Consider the following 15,334-nt stretch of genomic DNA (forward strand, 5'->3'; position numbering starts at 1 on the left):
CTGGGCATGACCAAGTTCTCCATTCCTTATCTGGAAGCAGGGACAGGGAATAGAGACATAGCGGGGTTTCCTGTGCCTCCCTCCATGGCAGGTTTACCTTACTTCCTGTGAAAGCAGGGCCACATCTGAGGAATGAGTAGATTCTTCTTGCTATCAGAACAGACTGACTGATAACCGAGAAAATCTGGGGCTGTGGACAGTGGCAGCTCCTTAGCATTCTGTGCTCATGGAGAAGCCAGGGGGTAAAATTCGCTAGGCATTCCTGCTCTACTTTCATACCTTAGCGGGCCCTATGTGCCTGTACCATCAAGAAGGTTTCTCCAGGTTCCTCCCTGTCCCAAATCTTAGGAGTATCCACGGGAGGCCTGACCAGAATCCCACAGGTGGGTACAGGCCTCTTTGTGCCTGCGGTTTCACAAGATTACACTTTCACACAAGCCACAGTGGTACTTTAAAAATGTGTTAAATTTCAGCTATTTTGGTCTTAGCCATTCTTGCAGCTGCCTTCTTTTCTCTGATGCTCTTTCAGAGGTGAAATGTTTGGGTGCCATGTCTCCTATGGATACCCTTGCACCCTTCTGAGTTAACCTACCTCCTCGTCTTATGGCCTCAGCTGTGATGAATTCAGGAATCATTGACTTGTAGATGATCTGCCTTTTCCTCTGGCAGCATAGGTTATTCATAAGTACAGATCATCAGCTTTGCCTGGGCGATAGTACCCATTCTAACCAGAAACAGAACTTCCTACATTGATTTTTAAAAATTTTTATTTGATCGCATTCATGGTGGGTAGTTGTACGTGGACATGACGTGTCTTAATTATTTTTTCACCTCTTCCCTTCCCTCCCTCCATCTCTCAGTCTCTTCTGTTTTGTAAAGGGTCCACCTCACTGCTTTCTATTCTCCACCCTGTATTTTTCTCTTCCATTCATTTCTACTCTGAGTTTCTCATGTAGGAGAAACCATGTGATATTTAAGCTCATGTGTCTGATTTATTTTGACAAATATTCAAATTAACATACGTACACCTAGAAGGTTGACTTCTCATTCTTAACAGACCCATGATGGAACTTTTGATTTGCTCCGGCTACTTCCTTTTCTGTCCTAAGCCCAGCTCTGTAAGTTGTACCTCTGTCTACCTACTTGGTCAAGCCAGAAAGCCAAGGTTATCCTGATTCTCCCTTTTACCCTACACATCCAACCCCACAGTATCCAGTGCAACTATTGACTGTATTTCCAAAATAAGTATAATCTCCACCCACCCATTTCCCTAACTGCTGTCAATAGTGTGGTCCAGGCTGCCATCATCTGATCCCCGGGTTTCTATGCCAACCAGAAACCTGGTTGTATGGCTTTTGCTCTTGCTCCAGGGCTACAACATCCACCCATCAGCCAAGGTCCAAAATACAAACCCAATCACATTCTTTTTTTTTTTTTATTTTAAAGGGAGTAGTGAATGAGAAACAAATAAACAAAGTAATAGAACAGTAGCAGCATACCAGTATCGCAAACATAAACAAATCAAAGTGACACAGTCTCAAGACAAAATAATACGAATCAACAGTGGTTGCTACATTGTATATTGCTATCCTCAACCACATTGCTCAGATTACCAGACGTAAGGATGAAAGATTGCCCAAACCTTTATAAGGAATAAGAAAATAATTCTTCAGTAAAACAGTAGAGATAATACAGAGTTTCACTAGACAAGAAGGTAGGAGTTCACCATTGTAATTCCATTGCACATTGTTACCTTCAAATCAGTTGCTCAGACTCCAGACACAAGCATGCACAATCAGAACATAAAAAATTGTAATCATTAACTGTTCATTTCAATACACCATCAGATATCAGCAATACAGTTATTGCAGCTATTCATATATGTATTTATATTTTGCCTTCTTTCTTTCTTCTTCTTTCTCTCATCCTAGTCATTCCTTCCTTTGAGCAATTTCTTTCGCTTTCCTGTCATCCACTGTACGTTTTAAGTTTTACCTAGTCTTTCAGGTTCCTACACCAAGGAGACAATATGATGTTTACACATGTGGGTCCGATTTATGTCACTTATGAGTATGGTCTCTAGTTGTGTCCATTTACCTACAAAAGCCTGGAGATTATCTTTTTTAATAGCTGAGTTATACTCCATTGTATAAAAATACCACATCTTTTTTATTCATTCCTCAGTGGATGGGCATCTGGGTCGTTTCTAAGATTTAGCTATAACAAATTGTGCTGCTATAAACATGGGTGCACATATATCCCTGTGGCATGATGTCTTTAATTCTTCTGGGAAAATATCCAGAAGGGGAATAGCTGGGTTAAATGGGACTTCCAATCCTAGTTTTGTGATTGATTTCCACAGTGGTTTCCACAGTGATTTCCAAATTGATTTCCACAGTGGTTTCACCAAACTACACTCCCACCAGCAGTGGAGTAGGGTTCCTTTCTCCCCCACAGCCTCTCCAGCATTTGTTTTTTTTTTTTGGTTTTTCTCCGGTACCGGGAACCGAACTCACGACCTTGTGCTTGCCAGGCAGGCGCTTTGCCGCTGAGCTAAATCCCCAGCCCCTCCAGCATTTGTTATTGGTTGATTTCTTGATGATAGCTATTCTTTCTGGGGTGAGATGGGATCTCAGTATTGTTTTAATTTGCATTTCTTGAATGACCAATGACCATTTGAACATTTCCTCATGTATTTATTTGCCATTAGTATCTCTTCATTTGAGAAGTGTGTATTCATCTCAGATGCCAATTTTTGGATTGGGTCTTTGAATTTGGGGGGCCTGAGTTTTTTTAATTCTTTGTATGTCCTAGATAGAAGTCTTTTGTCTGAGGGGCAGTTGGCTAACATTTTTTCCCAATTCTTGGGCTTTCTCTTTATTTTAGTGGTGATTTCTTTAGATGTGCAAAAACCTTTCGATAAGATGAGATCCCAGTTGTCGATTCTTTGAAGTATTTCCCATGCAGTTTGGTTTTTGTTCATCCTAATCACATTCTAAAAACATCAAGCATAAGTGTGTCAGATCCCTACACATAATCATTCGACACCTTCACATTGCCTTCAAATAAATCTCAACTCTCACCGTGACCTGTAGGTCCTCAGTGGCCTGGCTGCTTTCTTCCACAATTTCAGCTGGGTCAGTTTCTTCTCCACTCTCCATCTGGTTCAGCAGCATCCTTCTGTTTCTTGAAGACATTGTGTTTTCTTCCCACAAGTGCACCCTTGATCTGGAAATTCTCCCTGGAACCTTGTTGCGTTGGCTACTTCTCACTCTGCTTGTCTCAGCTGGAGTGTTACCTCTTCAGATATGTCTGTCCCCTCTCAACGCTTTGTCTTCATCTCCTGAAGTCCACTTGCTTTATTTCTTGGCATCCTGTTTGTTTCTTTCAGGGAACTCTTTAAGTAATGTGTCTCCCCATACTAAATGTGAGGCTCTTTTATTTATTACCAGACCCCAGGGCCCAGCACAGTGACTAGAATGCGGTTGGTGCTTCACCAGCTGTAGAACATGGGAATTATGTAGCACGTTCTATAGAGCAAGCCTTGGGCTGGGTGGTGAAGATGCAGTAGAAAACATGCAAGAGCAGTTGCGCATATTCTGCAGCACAGTGCTTAATGAGGGAGGCAGATTTTTCAAGTCACTACATCAGCAATTCAACTGCAGTTGTGATGCCTGTGTGGAGCTCATCTTTGTGCTCAAGAAAGCCATGTCTCAGATGAGCTCCCCAAAGCCCGGAGGGAAGAAAGCTATGGAATAGGAGCAAGAAGAGAGATATCAGAAAAAGAAATGGCACATGGAAAAATGGGAGGCTGGGACAATGCGGGTTGTTGTTTGATGTCAAAAGTCCTTCTAGAGGAGTTTTGTGCCACACTGGTCTGAGCCCCGCTCCTGGTGCCTCCTGTTTTGGGGTTCCCAGGCCGTTGTCTTCCTCCACGGGTCTCCTAGATCTCACACATCTCAAGGGCGGAGGAGACTCTTCTCTGACTGGTGTGTGACAGCAAAATAATTTACACACGTGACATTGTGAGGGTGAAAGACAGTTCAGTCTGAGAGGAGGAGAGACGGGTGGAGCTCAGGGGGGCCACAGCGCCCTCAACTCCGCTGCAGTCTCTTTCTGGGCCCTGAGAAAGCCATCAACCAACCTCCTCTGGGCTTCTGTTGTCTCACGTGTCTGACGTGCCTGTTAGAAGAGTCCAAAAATTACCCCCCAAAATTAAAACTCATTCAACCAAGACGTCACAATGCAAAGCAACATTTGGAAATTTTTTCAATGTCGAGCAATTTTTAAAAGATCAATATGAGCCCTGGAGTTTAAGTCTAAATTATTTGGCTTGCTAATTTTACTCAAAAAGAGAGAAAAATGCTCTTCACCATGGCTTACAAAAAACCGTAAAATAAAACCTAAACTTATAAGACACATATCAGGAGGTCGCTGGTTTGGAAAACGATTTATAAAAAGATACTACAAATTCTTACCCCATTAAATGAACTCAAAATACTTCATAAAGATTTTGTTTATATAATATGTCACAGGAACCCATGCTGGGTATAGGGATGCTCTCAGCTTCCACATGGTTGAGGAATTGGAGCAAGGGTAGACTCTGAAAATTTAAAAGGATAAAATATCATTCCAAAAAGAATTCTAGACTCAAAGTAATCTTTATTTATTTCAACTTGCTGACTTTTGTGATATATGTGCATTACTATTTCATCATGTCTAAAATTGACTTATGGTTTTCATAGTGAACTTGGGCTTATATCTGGGAACAGATTATTGAATGAAAGTTCTCCACTTACTGTAACCGCATGTTCTTCTGAATCTCTTTTGGTCCTTACTGAAAAAATGTGTCTCCATTGCAGTGAAATGTGGTTTGTTTGAGGTGGGGGAGAGGAGGCAGGATGTCTGTCTTTGCTTGGTTTCCTGGCCACTGTACCTCATTTGGAAATAGTCTGCTTTGAGTGGTTAAATCTACTCCCGGGGAGCCTCGAGCTCTTCATATTTTCTTCCTTCCTTCCTTCCTTCCCTTTCTTCTTTTCTTTTCTTTTTAGTCACAGAATTTGACATAAGGAGACCCTGAAGACAATGGCTTCTGCTAGCAATAGTACCTGCCGTGTCACTGTAGGTACGTAGCTGGGCAGAGGTACATGGCCACTTACAATCAATCATTCTTTCGTTAAAGGACAGATATATATTAAGTGCCACCTTTGGCAGACATTGGAGTCCTCACTAGGCATTCAAAGATGAAAAAGCGTGTTCTTAGCAAGTGTCCAGTTTAGGTGCCAGACACACAGTGTGACTGAAAGTGCTTACATTCTAACAGGAGATAGATGATTGAACCATTCACCTATCATGTGGCCCAGAAGCGCTTAAAATAACAAGACTGATTTCTGAGCACCAACAAATTCATTTGTGATACTCCTAGAAATATTTTAGGGAAGGAAAGTGAGGAGGATCTTTGGTTATCCTACTTAAGAGCTTTCAGGTCTCTATTAGAAGGGAGCTAAATGTCATAACACAAATAAAGCCCTGGAACCTACTCAGGGGGAGGTAAGATGGAGGAGTGTTAAGTGACAATGAAGAGGAAACTTAAGTGTCCACACTGGGTGATCCATTTTTATCACTCCCACTTCCCAAAGTGGAGATTGAAGCTCAGAAATGACTCATCCGAGGTCACACAGCTAGACTGTACCAAAGTTGAGACTTGAATTCAGGTCTTTCCCATCACGCTACATATAAAAATATGGACCCAAGCTTCAGAGTAGAAGATAAAAGTTTTCAATAAAAATAGCATACCAACATTTTAACATATATGTCCATCATTTATCAACCTTAAGTATGATTGGATAATCTTGTAAAAGCTTTTATATTGTTGTCTTATTCAGCCCTTTTGATCAAATCTATTTTGATTTTACATTCTATTCAATATGATGTCACTAAAAACGTCCTGGGATATAGTGAACTGGTAAGGTTAGACAAACAACTCAGTGAGCACGTACAAGAACACATATACTCATATATCCTTAGGCATTTATCTGAATATAAAGACTGGGCACAATAATTAATTTAAGGAACTAATATTTATGAATTGTGTTACTAGTAAGTTGCTCCTGAATACTGCAATATAGATGGTGTGATGCCAATTCACTTCAACTCATACTTTTGGGGCAGTTGGTTATAGCAACGTGCTCAAAAATGTTTAACAACCTGCTCTGAGCAGGGGAGGGATCCTGGCTTAGCATTTGCTGATTTCTATTGTGCAAATACCCAAACCATGGCTGGTCTGAAGTTACCAGGATGGGCCACTAATGCGGAGTTGCAAAGAGCGCTGTGTGACGAATTCACAAGATGGGACAAGCTGGTTCAAGCACCCCATCCTGACCCCTGGAGTACCCTTCTCAGGGACTCAGAGCCCTCCACCCACAGCGAGCTCAAACAAGCCATTTGACATTCCTGGGGCTATGACAGGATGATGACACACACGCGGAAGCCCTAAGCACTGTGCGCTCTGCTCTGGCCCCAGATAAAATTGTGAGCACATACAACAAAATTCTGATTTTCACTAAGATAGCTACTTGCTGTTTTTAAAAAATGACAAAATATCAAATTTGTTAATGCTTGGTTCTTTTATCATCCCTATTTAGTCCACATATCTAATAATCATTGCAGACCCCTCAACTACTTCATCTATAAAATAAATAAGTGGCTATATCTATCTATCAGAGTTCCATCTGATGGAGAATTTTGAATTTATAACTGTTTTCATCGCCTTCTTTTACTGGCCAAATTTTCCCACTATTTTTGATAGCTTTATTGAAGTATATTCCACAAGCAGTAAGCCAGAAAGCTCAACATGTACAATTTGAGACCCTGGCCATAATCAAAGGAGTGAGCACAGCCGTTGTCCCTACATTGTCTCTGTCCTGTGAGCAGCCTTTGTTTCGGTGTTTCCAGCTACCAGGTGACTTTTGAGCTCCCTTCTGCTCCTGTAGATGAGGTTGCATTCTTCATAATTTTACATGCCTAGAACATAAAGTGTGTATGTTTTTACTGCTTTCAGGCAGTATAACTGTCTTGAGATACAGCTAGGGTAGTGCACTTGTCTGTGATTCATACTTCTTAGTTGCCGAGCAGTATTCCACTGCATAGCTATACCACAGTCTGTTTATCCATTCATCTGCTGAGAGGCATTTGGATTGTTTCCAGTTTGGGGCTATAATGGAGAAAGCAGGTGTAAGCACTGATGAATAAGCACTTGTGTAGACATAGGGTTTCATTTTTCCCTCGATAAGTACCTTGGAGTGGAATGGCCAGCTCATATGCTAATTTTATGTTCAATCTTTTTTAAAGAAACTGCTAAACTGTTTTCCGAATAGTTTGTTTCATTTTTACTTTCCCACTGGTAGTCTGTGACAGTTCAAATCCTCCATGTCCTTCTCAACATTTTCTATTTATTTATATTTAAATTAAAAAATTTGGGGTAGATGGTTTATTTATTTTTTTGCAAGTTTTTGGTACTTTTTTGCATTTTTTGGGTACATGGTTGTAGTACATTATGGTTGCATTCCTTATGGGGGGTTGGTAAATGTACATGACATTTCTCAGTTCTTTATTTAAGGCTCCTCTCTTCCTCTCCCTACACCTCTTAGGTCCCTTCATATATATATATATATTTGGTACATGTTTGTAGTACATGATGGTGACATTCCTTGTAGGGACTTGGTACACCACACCTCACAGATCCTCTCTTCCCTTTTTATTAATCTCCATTCCTTCCTCCTTCCTTCTGTCTTTTGGTTCCCTTCTCACATGCCAAAGATGATGGTCCTTATGATCAGTACTTTAACATTAGCCATTCTAAAATCATGCAGTAGTAGCTCATTGTGTTTTATATTTGCATTTCTCTAATAATGATTAATGGCATTGAAAATCTTTTCATGTGCTTATTTGCAGTATGTGTACCTTCTTTCGTGAGGCATCTGTCTAAATCTTTGGTTTGTTTTCATTATTTAATTTTGAGAATTAAAAAAATATATTCTGGTTAAAAGTTCTTTATGAGATATGTAATTTGGAAATATTTTTCTCACTTGGTGACTTATGTTTTCATTCTATTAATATCTTCTGTCTTCTTACAGAGAAAGAATGTTTTAGCACATGTGAAGTGTTTTATAAACTTTAAGCTCAAAGAGGAGCATAAATGGGTCTGGGCAGAGAAAAATATTAGCAAACCATTTAATGGCTTGTCACTGAATTTTTTTTGATAAAATTTTCTTATTTAGCATTTATTAGCTTTATGTACCAAGTATTGCAGTATAAATAAGCAGTATGGTAAAAAATGTTTAAACTTGAATCCTGGGCTTCAAGCAAACTCTTTCCTACAGCCTCCAATTTGGAGACTCCTGGTTCTTCACAGTATTAAGCATGATTTACAAATAGTCTGAGCTAAAAAGTCATGCTTGTATTTACACATCATCATCTACAGTGATTTACTTCTATATATGCCTGTAGAACTTGGCAGAAAGAGCGCAAGTCACCTTCTCATCCAACTTCTGTCTTTGGTCAAACTTCACCATGAGGAAGACTGCTGTGAACCCAGAAGTAAACCAAACGTTAATGTGGAAATACCTGTCATAAGGCCCACACACTTTACTCCATGGGAGAAAAATAGCCCTGCCCTTGGGCACTTACCCAGACAATTATTTATAAAGCAAGATGTATTATAAGCAGCGGGGCCACACCAGCAGTGTGTGGGAGAACAGTTTAAAATGGTGGCAGGAGAGAGAGAAAACACAGACCCCCAAACTACAATGCTCACAAGTCTAGATTTTTTTTTGTACTGCTGTAGAAAGCCTTATAATATACCATGAGTTTCCTAGAAGATGTTGAATCATCAAGAAGTTTATAATAATGCAACCAGGAAATAATCGGAGTAGATCACTAAAGGGAGTGAGGTCCTGAGGAACACATAATTAACTCCTCGATAAAAGAATTTATGATAGGATTGGAGGCTATAAAAAGTGTAAGATTTGCAAAAGAAGGAAGTCAGAATGGTGAAAGGAAGTTAAGGTAGAGAGTTTATGGGGAAAATACTTCTGCTTTTAATACTCTATCTGTAGACTGGAAGGCTATAGCTAGATGTTGGTGAGAGAGAAGGGAATAGGTATTGAATGATTCTTCTTTTTTTTTTTGCATGACAGTAATTGCAAAGGAAATTCCTAAGCAACCAATGATGAAGTCTTTTAATAGTGAAATTTTCTATCTAACATTTGAAAAATCTCAGCTAGAAATTTTAAAGCAGGTGGCCCTTCCTTTACTGTCCATACCAAGTCCCAGCATCGGCACTGGGTTCATCTCGAGCCCCGGGCTTCTGATCTGAAGAATGGAGTTGAAAGGTCCCCGCCTCGTGGGGTGGTGGTGAGGGTTACGGAAGATGCAGGTGAGAGGCTTAGTATGGCCCTGGACTGAAGTTTCAAACCCCTCATAAGTACTGACTATGATTATTACCATTCCTTCTAGGCAGACACCTCCAGGACACTGGCAGTTGCAGGCGAGAACATGATCTGTCAGATTCTACAGCTCCGGACTGAGGACTGCATGGACCCTTATTTTCATCTGTTTCTGTTTCTTTGATTTTAATCAAATAGTCGAGGAAACCCACACAGATAACCGATGGCCTTTGGCGAGTGTGTGCCATCTCCGTTGGGGCCGTTATTCTACCTCCTTGACAGAGAACGAGGTCACCGAGGCCATGGGTTTTTCCCAGTGACACGCAGGTCGGAGGCTGCACACCCCGAGTCACATAACTCATTCTCTGTTCAAGACGCTTCCCTAATCCCTGGTGCCATCTGGGAGCACGTTCAAAGGCATTCCAGCCGTGGAATCATGCCAGTGTGCTGCTTATCAATTATTCTGTTCATCCTTTAGCAAATCCTCAACTGATTTTTCTGCCCTCTTGGGACACAACACACAAAGCTGACCTTAACCGCTTTGGCCTCCCCACTCAGTCCCCAGTCACACAAAGGAGAAGGACAAGGGCTGGTGATTTATTGTTTTCCCACACAGGTCACGCTGGGCCCAGACAGATAGAGAGGATCTGTCTTTAATGAGAGAAAGGCACCATTACTTGGTCATAAATTCAACTTAATGGTAATTTTAGTAGGGCCGCTTGCCCAGGGTTCGTAGGAACACAAATCAAAAATCCCAAATTCCAGGCATATCCTCCTAGAAATGCTTTTGGCAGCTCCACTCCATTTGCTTTTTAAGGAAATCGGTCCCGCAGTCATGGTCGCTCATTGAGTAGCGTAGACTTGCGCAAAGCCCGCATCGCTGTGGCAGCGGAGGGGAGAGTGGGGGGCACGCTGCTCGGCGGGTGTCTTGCCATGGGCTGACTTCAGTCGTTAAGGAGGCATGAATGAGCTGACGCACAGATTCAGAAGCAGCCCAGCAGAAGCAGGTGGTGGTGAGACCATTCAGAGGGCTGTAGTCTAAGGGAAGTTTTCAGTGTTTGAAATCCTCACATCCTTGGCCAGTGCCACGCTGTTGAGTACTGATCTTTACAACTGGCAGATCACAGAACAGGTTCTTGGTCCTTGCAGAGTTGACTTAGGTCATGTTGGGCTAGCAGAGACCGTGGAGAAGAGAGTGTGTTCAGGCCCAATGCTCCCAGACACCGCTCCACGCTCTTGGAACTGGACTGGCACGTACCACATTGTATAGAAACCATGTCCTGTGCTCACTCCTGCTGTAGTAACTAGCTGGTCCTGTGGTGCTCAATTAGTCACATTTATATTGCCTTCTACTAAACGGGGTGCCCAGTGTGTAGGATGATGTCATATCCAAATTTGTTTTTTTAGCTTCTAGTCTAACATTTGACATGTGACAAACACACAGTTCATGGCTGTTGAATGAACAGAAAACATTAATGAATGAAAGTATGAATGAATGAGGTGCTAGTTAATTATGGTGTCAACTGAATAAGAAAGACATAGTGGATTTGTTAGCATGATTCTGAGTGTGTCTGAATGATGGACTTCCTGAAGAGGGAAGACCTCCCTTGGGTGTGGGTGACACCAACCAATAGGCTTGTGGCCTGGATGGAATAAAAAGGGAAAGAAGGAGGAAATCTTGTTTCTGCTTCTTTGGAGGAGCTCTGGTCTTTTTTGTTGCCTTTAGACCTCTGTCTCCAGGCTTCCATTGCAGACCCTTCAGATCAGATTCACGTGGGACTCTGCAGTGGGCTCTGGGCTTTTGCCTTTGGCTAGATCCTCTTCTCTTACAGTGCCCAGATGTCCCTTTTGCATTCTTTCAGACCTGACGCTGCAGATGGCCACTGTATGTCTGCCCACCTTGTAAATCATGGATATTTAAATCGGTTCCTCTAGTGAACCCTAACTAATACAAATAGAGTTCACGTTTTTCTAATAGGTACGACCTTTAAGTTAGGAAGCCAGGTAAATGGCCATTTCTTTTTGTTTTTGGGATGATGCACATAGCCAGGTGAGACTATAGAGAGAAAACACACCTGAGGATACCTGAGCCTGTGAAGTTTTTCCCTCACTTGTCTGAATGGGTAGGGACAGACGCCATCCGGGCAGTGCATAATACTGCTACTCAAGGGCATTCAAGGTGACCAGGAGTCAAAGAACTTCTAATCTGTTCCTTTTTAGTTCTAGGATCCAATGTATGCTATTAGCTTAAATTCCTTTTCCTCCACAGCCTAGCTTTACCCAGAGAAAAGACCTAAATTTCTAGCTTTCTGTCTCTGCTTTGCTTGTGTAGGTGGGTCTGCCCAGCCTCCTCCACTCAGAGAAGGACAGAAGTGTCATGTGTCTAGCAAGCAGCAGGCCTAGGATTGTAGCTGAAAGGGAGTCCTGCACACCCATATGGGATGCATGCCTGGATGCTTAGAATTCATGCTCAAGAGTGGTGGGCAGACTCAAAGGAAGTGGCCCTCCAGCTTGTGTGGGCATCAGAATCACTTGAAGGGCTTTAAAGACACGGATATCTGGGGCTGCAGCTCTGGCATTTCTGAGTCTGTAAGTCCGGGTTAAGATGCCAGAAGTTGCATTGTGTGTGTGTGTGTGTGTGCTGCTGGGGATGTTGAGGCTGTGCTGTACCACAAGCTAGATTCTCAGCCTCCAGATGTTGCCTTTCTAAGTTCCCCAGTGATGTAGATGGTCCAAGACCAGCTGACCTAAGATAAGCCCTGATACTCACCTGGCACTAGCTCAACACGTCCCCTTCGCATGAATAATCGCACAGAGCGGTTATGTTAGGATAACCTCAGACTGGGGTAAGATCATTAGTCTGAGTTATTTTGTAGCTGTGGCTCAGTGATCTGGGGCAAATTTTTTTATGCCAGTTATCTTCTTTTTGCTGTTTAGCCCATGCACTTCTGTACTGCCTTTCCTGACATTTGTTGAGAGTAAAAATAAAGACAGTAGAATGCAAACAACACATAGACTCATTGTTAACATGAGGATACATGTATGTAAACTACTCATGCCATTGCTCCTGGGCAGGGATCTGTGGAAAATGATGAATTTGGACTTTTTCCTTCTCATCTGTTCTGACTAGAAAAATAATTGTAGCTTTGGTCTAAATAAGGAAATATCAGCCAGGTCATTCTGTCTTCTAGATAACTCCTGTAGTTCAGCCAAGCTATCTGGCTTTCTGATTAGACAGTGTTTACTAAGAGAAAAAATATTTTTCCAAGAATCATTTTCAGTTTCTTCCCTCTCTCACGATGAAAGGTTTATCTAGAAAGCTGATGCTTCATTCAGGATCCTTCCCCACTCTGTTGATACCCAAAGCTTCCCTGACCCTGCTCACCCTCAGACAGCCAGGGATTTAAAAATATGTTGGAAGAATTTAATGGTGTCTTTAGGGTAGAATTACATTCAGACACCAAACAGAAAGATAGCACAGTCTGTCTAGCTCATTTGTGATTAGTTTCATGGTGTTGTTTTAATTGCAGCGTGGCTTAATCACTGCCTGTGCATGGATTACACCACATAGTTAAAATAATTATGGGGATTTGATAAGATAATGCTTTGAATTTATATAATGCTTCTTTCCCAATAGGCTTCACATTTTTAAATGGCAAGAGCAAAGAAGGACAACCTAGCAATACCAGCATTGCTTATCTTCTGCCCCTTGTCAAGGCTGGTAGGATAACACACACACACACTTTTTTGCCATGCTGAGGATTATACCAAGGGCTTTGCCCATGCTAGGCACCTGCTCTACCACTGACCTACACCCTAGTCTATATGGATCCTTGTATTTTAGATCATCTTCCTGCCTGAGAAAGAATTTTACCTAATTCTTGAGGTCCTGAAGACGGTGTGACACACTCTATTTTAGATCTCTTTACCAGCTACTACTGAGTACACAGACTTCTATGGACACTTTAGTTCCAAATCCAGTGGTTTGTTTAGAGTGAGTGGTGGGTGCTTTCTCCATTAGAACTTCTTTACTTTGTTTAGGTGAGTGTAATCTGACCGTCAGCCTTTCTTAGAGCTACTAGGTAGGGGTCAACTCATCTAGTCTAAGGGATGTCCAGAAGCTGGCATCTTAGTTACTTTTCTCATTGCTGAGACAAAATACCCAACACCCACAAGCTAAACAAGGAAAGATTTATTTCAGCTCACAGTCCACAGAGGTTTTAGTCCATGATTGGCTGGCTCCAAGGTAGGGTGGCAGGGCAGAGGGGCATTGCAGAGGAGAAACAGCCCATGGCATGAATACAGTCTGTGGCAGAAGGCAGTGAAGCAGTAGAAGCGTGTCTTCCATCTTTCGCTTTGTATTCTCTCCAAGCTACAAGGCTATTGATTGGTGGCACCCATACCTAGGGTGAGGCTTCCATTATCCACACCCTTAGTCCCAGAACCACAGTCTTAATCCACATCCATTCACCCTTAATCCAGCCACCTTTGAAATTCCTGTCCTATCAGTACAAGAGGCTTTGGGGGGACATCTAGATACAAGCAATAACAGGTGGTAAAACATTACTTCTGGGTGTGTCTGTGAGGGTGTTTCTGGAAGAGTGGACTGGATAAAGATCCGCCTTCACCAATGGGGAAGAGCATGATCTGATCTCTTGAGAGCCAGACAGAACAAAAGAAGTTTGTGTGTGTGTGTGTGTGTGTGTGTGAGAGAGAGAGAGAGAGAGAGAGAGAGAGAGAGAGAGAGAGAGAGAGAGAGAAAGAAAGAAAGAAAGAGATTGGTCTGGTCTGTCTTCTACAACTGGGGGACCCGTCTTCTTGCAGATATCAGGGATCCCAGTTTCTGGGGCTTCAAATTCTAAGACTTGTACCAGTGCCCCCTGTAAACTCCTCTTGGGTTCTCAGACCTGCAGAACTATGCCACTGGCACCCCTTGCTCTCTCAGGTCTTAGGTTCAAACTGTTTCCCTGGTTCTGCACATCACAGATGGCATTTTAGGCACTTTTCATCCTCTATAACTGTTTAAGCAAATTCAATTATAATAAGAATAATGAATTTCCTCTCATCTATCTATATTGATTTCTCTGTATCCATTTCCTATTGGTTCTGTTTCTCTAGATAATCCTGATCCATACAACCGCTACATAGTTGATATGATTTACTGGGTACTCATCCATCCAGCAAATATTTATTGTAAAGCTCTCATGTGTCCAGTGCTGTTCTAGAGCTTCTAGAATAAACAAGCTAATTTCCTACTCTCATGGCTCTGACACTCTAGATGCAGGGAAATCAGACAGCAAAGCAATGATTTTCAATACGACTAGGCCTGTGAATGAAACAAAGCTAGGTCTACGTGGAGAGTGGCTAGGGTGGAGAAATTTTAGGTAGACCAGGAAGTGCCTTTTTAGAGTGTGATATTTGAATGGAGCCCTGATGATGGGAAGGAATCAAATGTGAAGGTTTAGGGGATGGAAATCTAGGCAGAAGGAAGGGAAGATGCGGAGGGCTGGGTCTCCATGAGCTGCCTGGCTCTGGGAACGGTTGGCAGGGCCCAAGGGGCTGTAGCAGAGCAGTGAGGGGTAGAGTTGATGGAGGAAAGGGGGATCAAGGTCAGGTCACATGGCTGGTAATCAGGTTGGAATTTGAAGCAAAGGGAGGTTTTTGGGGGGCTTACATTGCTTCACTTGTGTGTGGAAATATCACACTGGTTGAGGAGATTAAGCTTAAAGACAAGCATGGAGGCCAGTTAGAAGGCTACTGACATGGTCCAGGTTTTCTTGACCAGGATTAGGCTGGGAGTAGTAGAGAGGTGGGAGCAGTATAGGGGTAGAAACACAGATGGTCTCCAATGTACGATTTTTCAACTTTACTTTTTTTTTTTTTTTTTT

Source organism: Chinchilla lanigera, unplaced genomic scaffold, assembly GCF_000276665.1.
Source record: "Chinchilla lanigera isolate Chin_1 unplaced genomic scaffold, ChiLan1.0 scaffold00004, whole genome shotgun sequence".
Classification (NCBI taxonomy): Eukaryota; Metazoa; Chordata; class Mammalia; order Rodentia; family Chinchillidae; genus Chinchilla; species Chinchilla lanigera.